Source organism: Limulus polyphemus, unplaced genomic scaffold, assembly GCF_000517525.1.
Source record: "Limulus polyphemus unplaced genomic scaffold, Limulus_polyphemus-2.1.2 Scaffold863, whole genome shotgun sequence".
NCBI lineage: Eukaryota > Metazoa > Arthropoda > Merostomata > Xiphosura > Limulidae > Limulus > Limulus polyphemus.
Window position 1 is genome coordinate 370,317 of NW_013666473.1, and position 9,928 is coordinate 380,244.

General features: G+C 32.6%; 1 protein-coding gene across 1 annotated transcript in view; it reads right to left on the minus strand.

Annotated features, from left to right (window-relative positions):
* The window catches only part of LOC106460919 (LIM domain only protein 3-like), a 20,640-nt gene extending 14,839 nt beyond the window's left edge, over positions 1 to 5,801 (minus strand). The window contains exon 1 of the mRNA XM_013920676.2: positions 5,579 to 5,801. The gene's annotated coding sequence lies outside the window, so the exon portion shown is untranslated. The remainder of the gene's footprint in view (positions 1 to 5,578) is intronic.
* Between the last annotated feature and the right edge of the window lie 4,127 nt (positions 5,802 to 9,928).

Below are 9,928 nucleotides of genomic sequence, written 5' to 3' on the forward strand. Positions count from 1 at the left end.
ATGAAATAGCGGACCATATACCTATAGAATGCTAGGTTTCTTTTTGTGAGTGTAAAACACTTAAATACACCACTTAGGTCGTTCAGTTTGATGTTTCTGGTGACACAACATTACGTGCAAAATAGAATAGAACGAAGTTTTAATCGATTCGGTTAATGTTGTTTTGTTGCCTTCTCAGATAATTCTTTTTGGAAAATTAAATTAATTAAATCGAACTACAAAAGTTGATAAAGTAAACGTGCTTGGAGAAAGTACTTTATTATTCAGAAGAAAACATTTTACACAACCGTTTTCACAGCACACGAACTCAGTGGTGTTTTATATTTGAAGGAAAGCATTACTGTGAGGGAGGATAGTTGATGAGAGAACACGTACACTTCAGCTTCTTCTCGGTAATTGAAGAGAAGACATAAACCAATTTAGGGAACTTCGCTGAAGAACGACCTTGTTTATGATTTCCTTTCAGTTATCCAAAAGAAGCAGAATTCTTCGTGAAAATTACTACGAATTTCTATTTGAATTGGTGCATAGCAACTTGCATTATTTCATCTGTTTTATGATGCGACTCCGAAATAAACACGGCAGAAACATCAAGACAGTGCAGCTCAACAAATACTGTTTGTCAGTCTACGCATTCCCCTCACCCTCAGTTAGATCGCTCATTCTTCCAGAAGGTATGATACTTAAGAGCAGCTGGAAAATTAAGCATGAAGCTAAAGACATGGATAACGTATCCTTCAATCGTTCGACCACATTTAGAAGGCAGCCATGGTTCACTGAAATCTAAGAACTTCCCAAACAAAAACTTGCCTTCTGTACAATAAACAGACTTAAAGACAACTGTCGTCATTTATCAGACAGTTGATTCCAACTAAGTACCGCGTCTGACGTCATGTACCCTTTTGTCACGTGATATTCCCTTGCCTTGTTGAACTGAACAGCAGATGGTTGTACTTTTGGACTGATGATGTCTTGCTCCACACCACGGGGAGTAAGAGATTAGAACTAATTCAAGACGGGTGTTTGTAATACATTTTTCCTGAACTGTCTCTCATACAATATTAATGGAACTGCAACTATTAAAAACTACCATGTTATTTTATTCAATTTGAAAAAAAAATAATATATATATATATATTGGCAATATTTTTATTCTCTAATTTTTACTTTGCAATATTAACGAAACTGCAGCTTTTCGAAAACTACCACGTTTGATTTTATTCAGTATATATATATATATACTATTTATTGGTTGCCAATGTTTTTATTATATAAGTTGTTCGTATTTCATAAGGACATTATTTTACCAAGATTTCGAGTCAGTTCCTTTTTCAACCATATGTTCTAAAGAGTCAAAGCTAAAACTAAAAACAATATTAGACTTTATTAATTATTTATTAAAGAAAACCTTACACACGAGTGTTATTCATTAAAGAAAGCCTTACACTAGAGTGTTATTCATTAAAGAAAGCCTTACACTAGAGTGTTATTCATTAAAGAAAGCCTCACACACGAGTGTTATTCATTAAAGAAAGCCTTACACACGAGTGCTTTTCATTAAAAAACGCCTTACACACGAGTGTTATTCATTAAAGAAAGTCTTATACACGAGTGTTATTCACTAAAGAAAGCCTTACACACGAGTGTTATTTATTAAAGAAAACCTTACACACGAGTGTTATTCATTAAAGAAAGCCTCACACACGAGTGTTATTCATTAAAGAAAGCCTTACACACGAGTGTTATTCACTAAAGATAACCTTACACACGAGTGTTATTCATTAAAGAAAGCCTCACACACGAGTATTATTCATTAAAGAAAGCCTTACACACGAGTGCTATTCATTAAAAAAAGCCTTACACACGAGTGTTATTTATTAAAGACATCTTCAAAATTTGTTCGCCATCCCTGGTGGGTCAGCGGTAAGTTTTCGAATTTACAATGCTAAAATCTGAGGTTCAGTTCCCTACGATGAACAGTGGGTAGCTAACCCATTGATTAGCATTTTGCAAGAACAACAACAGTGATATCAAAATTACAGCTGATAAGTAAGCTGCAGAAATATGGATTTTCCATAGATTACGTCAAGTTGTATGCCAGAATATACGAGCAAAAATACCTTACGTCATTTGCTGACCTTCTGTTCTTTTTCGTCTTTTAGTAATAGCAATGACAGGAAACAATCAACTGGACAAACATGAATAATATATATAAACAATTACATTTATATATACTGGATTTTCAGCATTTTTTGTTTCATTTCTTTCACAGTACCATTATTTATAAAATATATTGGCACTATAATTCAAACACTCAGTTTATGCTAATCTTCGAAGCCAAACACTTACAATTGGTTTGTACCCCTGCATTGTGGGAACAGCAATGGTAACTGTAAGTATATAGTAAACTTACTAGTTCGACATTCCAAAACCAATGTGAATGACGACCCCATCATCTGGAACGTGTATTATTATTATTCACTGTGAATTATCACGAATCCTTGGTAGACTATTTGATCATCAATAAAGTAATATTCAGTATAAATAATATGTGTCTTACATCATGAATTACGCCGACCATCCCTAACTCTAACATCTAGATCAAGCCTGAAATCATTTGCATCCAAATTTTACGGAAGTCTAAGAAATAAACACAAATCTCAAAGAAATGAAGGCCTCAGATTACCAGAAAAGTGGGGTTCGGAAGAGATATCTGCTTTGATACTAAGAAACCAGGAAGAATATGGTCCCAAATTTCAACTTTTTCCGTTTTTAAAAACCTTTTGCTACATGGTAAAGCCAAATTGAATAAAATATATCCATAAACTTAATAAAATCCGTTTTCTAAATGTGGATGATAACCCTACATAAATGGCAAAGTCAGAAAAAAAAAAGAGCTTAGTGCCAACAACCAACAAAACGTTAGTATTTCGTACTGAACATCAACTTATATGCATAACTATTATTTACCCACTCATTTCTATAAATTTTCTGATATATTACTTTAAATGTTTTATTGATTTAGCCCGAAGTATCCAAGCTTTTATATATTAACAATTTATAGAGAATAAAGAGAATAACACCCACCCTCCCACATTTTTCCTTTACTATATTGCTAAGGCAACAAAGCTTTATATTGCATTGCAAGTGAAATTTTGTTTTTTGTACATATTTCGACGTTTCAAAAAGTCTTAAGAACGTCAAAACCTTCGTTGTACCGATCTCTTAAATCTATTCTAATCATCCTTACTTTTAAATGTGGTCCACAGTTTTTGATAAGGATGAACCTATTTTTATATATGAGTGGCCTACATGATACTACTAAAATATTTTGAGCTATTCGTATTGTATTAGCATCAGAACTAGCTCCATTTTTGGCTAATAGAACCATTTCTGGTACTGGTTCGCTATCTATTTCCATTTACTTCAAAAACCCATCTCTAATGTTAAAATGACTTGCATTATTTTTAGAAATCTGGTGTTTCTGTTTTTATTATGAAAACAACCTCTGATGCTCAAAAACAACTCATGTTATCAAAACCTTTTCTGGCTATGTTAAAATAACCATCTCTGGTGTTATCAAAATGATCTATTTGTGCTAAGGTAACATATCTGGTGTTATCAGAATCATCCCTATTTGTGTTGACATAACAGCTCTGATCAAAATAATCCCTGGTTTTATTTAAAACCATCTCTTGCGATGATGTATAGAGTGAAGATGAAAACAAAACAATCTCAAATTTTTCTTAGTTTGGAATCTCAAGAATGGTTGGTAAAAAGCTTCAACATGTACCCCTCCCCCGTCCCTTTTACTGATGAGCTTCAGGAACTCAAGTGAGTAGAAATCTCTGAAGACTCAGCAAGGTAGTAAAGAAGGTTATTCTGTGGGATGTTTTTCATCTATTTGTAAACTTTCAAACATCTCTAACTGAAGTCAGATTTTGTCGCATCCTTTCTCCATCATTAGCACTGACGCTGTTTAGGATCGATACATGTGGCCAAACCTCAGTGTTACTTAAAGTATCAGTAGCACTGATTAACTCAAACTCGGAGGACTAGCACATTTGGTAGATTATTATATGCAGTGTGTTGAAACATGAACATTTATATTTGTTTTCCAACATAGAACTAGCTTCACAGGTCATACATACATCGCAGAAATTGGGCATTACTCTTAATTTTTGGCCATTGAAGTTCTCACTTGAGTGTAAGAGAGGAGATGTGATCTACAAACTAAAATAATGACAGTGAGCCAGAATATTGTCTGTTCAGCTGTCATTTTTGTAATAAGATTACGTTCTACATCAGTATAATAAAATTAATGGATCGCTAGATTAAAGCCTCATCACTTCTGCCTGCTGCAGCAGTGTCTTTTAATCACTTTTATGGAACTACTTAACAGACTGCAGCTCATAATTTAGTAAATGCTCTTTTCACTTGTACCGACACAAGGCACCATGATCCTGCTTTGAAGGAATTAAAATGGCTGATGGTCAACCAAATGACCTAAGCATTAGAGCAAAGCTATTATAGCGCTGCCATCAAATCATAAATAAATGAGCTATATAACACGCACAAGTCAGGAGCCATACACTCACGTCTAGATTATTTTGAAGAGAGCATTAAATTTTAAAATTAACGTGTCGTTTCAAAATTTTCATACCGCCCTTTGCTTTCATAAGGTTCTTGTGTCATGAAATCGGAAGTATGTCTGTTATAACTACTCTTACAAGAAGCAATTCTTAAATACAAGGGCATTAAGTTACAGAAATGTAATAGTTTTCATTTAATTTAAAATATTTCTGATAAAATTGAAAACTTAAACTACGAGTAGTGACTTCAAAGTTTGTTGTTTTTTTAACTGTTAAGGAAAGTGATAAGTTCTGAGTATCAGAATCCCTGTGGTAAAACTGAGTATAAGGATCACATACCACAATGCACGAGTAACGCCATATCAACATATTTTCTTCCTGCCAAAGCGAAGAATGCAAAGGTAACATTTTATTCATACTTTTATAAAAGCCTGAATCCAATTAGAAACACGCACAAATACGTTTACTCATTTTATCTTATAGCTCAAGGTTCAGCTAAAAATGTGCAGAACCAGCGTTTTCATCATTGCTTTTTTTTAAATCATAGATTCAACTAGAAACATGCCTAACGAGCATTTAAGGTATTACACTTTTACAATTGTTGATCCAGTCATAAACATGACCACAAAATAATGTATAATATCATTTCTTTCAATACTTAAGTTATATACATAACTAGAAAACCGGGCGTTTAATTTTGTGTTTTTTCATGGTCTAGTCGAAATGATCTGAAGAATAAAGAGTAAAACGTTCATGCTTATTTAATAAACATAGACTTCTGTCGTTTATAGAATAAAATAAAAAGAGTTTAATGATCAAAACTTGGGTGAGGTGATGAAATTATACAATCTTCTAACTAAAAATTAACTTTTGCTTTTAGAAATAGATTCCACTATGTAAATAAATTGGCTAAAAACTTACCATCGTTGTCCACGTAACGTTGGTGAGTTTTTATTAACTTATACGCTAATAAATATGAAACTAACCTGCTTCCAAATTTAGTTTCCAGTAACAAACGAGAGTTGATTTTGACACTGTCCCACAGGAACTGTCAACATGATGATCACGAGTTAGTAGTAGAAACGTTTTGAGCACGTGACTAAGATGATATCACTGACAAAAACATTGAACTTTCATAAAATCTCGAGCTGCACATGACGATTAGTCGCAAAGCCTAGAAGAAACACGAACTTCTACCGCATCCGTCGACAGTGCGTGAGCTTTTGAGTTAAAGGGCGCGGTGAGTTGTAGCACGTGCCCGCAACGCTATAGTGCGGCTGCGCCTCTGACGTCAGATTTTCTGCACACGTGCGAAAAGCAAAATTGCAGACGAAAGCTTGGTTTTCGCATTCACTCGCAAAACCTGATACCGCCATGTTATAATTAGGATTTGACGAGTAATATTCAACTTCACCCAAAATAACGGTACTTCAAACGTCAAAAATGTCATTTGGTGGAAGGTTTCTACCCACTACACTAATTACGACGGTGGATGGAAAAGTTAATCATTATTCACAGATAACAACACATGCTTTGAAAAATCAGATGTTTAAAATTGCTGAAAAGTCTATATAAAAAGAAAAAATATTTTGCTTGAAGGCTATCAAAGAGAAACTGATGACCTTACAAAGAAAACAAAATTTTACAGATAGAAGTCCCAATAATACACTCAATATTTGTAACCAAAATGATAAAGTTGGCTAGTACACGCTTTGCACTGGGTCACGTGATAAAGCTCTTTTAGTAAAATGTTAGCGTATAATATATTTTCAATAAAATGTTAGCGTATAATATATTTTCAATTTTGTAAAGACCGATATTTATGAAGTACTCTAATAAATAAATATATATATATATAAAGCAGCACAGCGAAGGCAAAATATGCAAGTGACAATGAGTCCCATAATGTTTTCTGAATTGTAGCAAATAATTTATCATGAGACTTTTTAGCGTTTTTCAAATCGTAACGTACAACTTATACTATGGAACGTATAACGTTTCTGAAGTGTAACATGAAAGTTATCACCACCCCGACCTTAGATCTTGTCACGACCTGGAGCTGTTTATACAGTTTATAAAGTAAGTGGAAAAACCACAGTCGATGGAAGAAGCTATCAGAATGAAATTAGGAGAAACTAGTGTGTCCTTTTCTTTCTCACGTTGTCTTCTTATAATATCAAGTTTTCTAACAGTTTGCTCCATTAATTGCGGGTTTTTTTCCACTGACGTTTTGTAAAGCTTCGATGGGAAGTAAGATTTTTCAGGTATTTCGTTAATTAGGATTTAGGAAAGATACGACATTTATTACACCAGTTATTCGAAACAATCTGGATATAACTGGAAAACATCGAAGGTTGATACCAGTTCCAGATCCTCATCGAATCCAGAAGACAGGACATCACAATATATATATATATAGCAGAGGGATGAAAAAATATTAGAATAAAAGAATAGAACAGAAGTAATCATATTCTAACGTTTAGAGCTTCTGTATGATAATGTTATTATAGTAGTTTCTTATTATATTATATAAGCAATAATAGCAATTAGGCTATTAGTACAGATGTTTTAAAAACTTGTCAAATTAGTAATATTTTCGTTAAATGAAATTCCGCAACTCATCAGAATCAAAGAATAAATGCTGCCTTCCATATTATACAAGTGAGTTTCTACAAATATAGTTTGTTTGTTTTTACAATATATCTAGTAAAGTTTAACATTTATCGAACCAATGACATTTTTAATCATTTATAGAGTGCAGGCTACAGAGAGTTTAATGGTTTTCAAAAGCTAGTCTGTGCGCATGTCTCGTAATAAACTTTGAAATGGTATGATGATAATGTAAGAAAGAATACTTTTTAATTATTTGCTTCTCGAATGGAAGAATAACACATAAGATCTGTACAAAGAGAGCTTCAAAAGTCAGGCACGGATAATACAACAAAACAACAGAATTTAACGTTCTTTAAAAAGAAGAAATTACTAGTTAAGTATATATATATATATCTCGCATTAACGTTATCGGTCCAGGTTGTCAACTTATTGTCATAGCAAATAACGTCTGTGGCAATAATACCTGAATGCGTTGGAGATATCACATCTATCAGACAAAATACAAACGTTGATATTAATCTAGTCAACCGTCATGGAATATCAAATAAATGAACTAAAGTCAAATAAGGGTACGAAGCTGACTGCTTACACCCACAATGTCTCAGCTTCTATACTGCCTTTCACTGGCTATAGCCAGTTGTGAGAAGACAGTTACCCTTAAATTTCTTGAAGTAGAAATGAAACCACCCTAACATTTCTACTAATTAAATTCCCAACCTCCACCCTTACAAAAATATATTAAATAGAACTAAACAGAACTATAAAATATTAAATAGAACTACTAAATATCAAATAAAACTATATGATATTAAACAGAACTATAAGATATTAAATAGAACTATTAAATATCAAATAAAACTATATGATATTAAACAGAACTATAAGATATTAAATAGAACTATTAAATATCAAATAAAACTATATGATATTAAACAGAACTATAAGATATTAAATAGAACTATAATCCCTACGTTAAAAGTTCCACCCTTTCTTTTAAAGATTTATTGAGTATAACGCGGAATGCCGAGACAAGCCCAGCTACTTGAAGTTAGTCTTTCCTTCCCGGTTATACTGAATACGATTATTTAAAAGATTTTTATTAACTTTTTATAAGCTCTTCAGTAGCACAGCGGTATGTCTGCAGATTTACAACGCTAGAAACCGGGTTTCGATACCCGTGATTGACAGAGCACAGATAGCCTTTTGTGTAGCTTTGTGCCTAACTAAAAACAAACAAGCCTTACTAACGCCTTCTTTATTTTTATAAGGTATTTTCCTTAATCGATAGTTTAGCTTCTAAAATACATTTGTATTTATTAAAAAATAGTGTAAGGTATATCTTTAATTACCTGTCTTTATAGCCGTTATCTTTATAGAACATTATCCATGAAAAAAATTATAGTTATTACAGACTATTTAAAACCTTTTTAGTTGAGATGTAATAATATATTTTAACATGATACACGGAATAACACTATTAGGTGTGGGTAGACCAAGGATAAGAAAATTAAATTACCATGATACACGGAATAACACTATTAGGTGTGGGTAGACCAAGGATAAGAAAATTAAATTACCATGATACACGGAATAACACTATTAGATGTGGGTAGACCAAGGATAGGATAATTAAATTACCTTCTTTTATCAAAAACAGTCAACTACACTGTACCTCCTATAAAAGTAATGTCCAAATCTAAATAATTAGCATGGACCTCATTATTATTATTACTTCTTTCTATTGTAGGTTCTATTGGATATATTAGGTTTGATGTAAAATTCATATTATTTATAGATATTATATCATCTATGTAACGGAAAGTGTAAATGTATAAGTTAGGAGTTAAAGTCTGCTTCATAAATGAGTTTCATAAAAGAACAGATACAGGTTGGCCATATTTGAAGAGAAGTTCGTTCCCATTGGAATACCCACCATTTCCTTATATACTTGTTCGTTAAAAACAATATAACTGTTATAAATACAGAAATGGAGTATATTTTTACATTGAATTCTAGTAAATTTATATTTGGGTACAGTTATTTCATTATTTATAAAGTTATCAAACAAATCATTGAAAACCCTGGTCAAATCTTTTAGGTCTATTTTAGTATACAATGTAGTAAAGTCATATGTATGTTAGGGTGGTTTCATTTCTACTTCAACAGAATTAAGGGTAACTGCCTTCCCACAACTGGCTATAGCCAGTGAAAGGCAGTATAGAAGCTGAGACATTGTGGGTGTAAGCAGTCAGCTTCGTACCCTTATTTGACTTTAGTTCACTTATTTGATTTTCCATGACGGCTGACTAGATTAATATCAGCGTTTGGATTTTGTCTGATAGATGGGATATCTCCAACGCATTTGGGTGCTATTACCACAGACATTATCCGTTATGACAATAAGTTGACAACCTGGACCGATAACGGTAATACAGTATCTAATTCATTATTATTTTATAGCTGATTTAATCGCCTATAAACAATTAATGTAACCAATAGTTTGTAAGTTATTTGTTTATTTATGTATATGTATATATATATATATATATATGCTGTAGCATATAAAAGGAAGAGAGGCTGTTGTTTGGAGGAAATTTACATGTTCAGAACATTTTATTGTGATCTACTTTTCACCTTCAAAATATCATGAAATTAGAAACTGAAATGGCTCAGCAGAAGACTGAAAACAAGCAAAATATGGTTGATGTACGAAAACAGTCTGG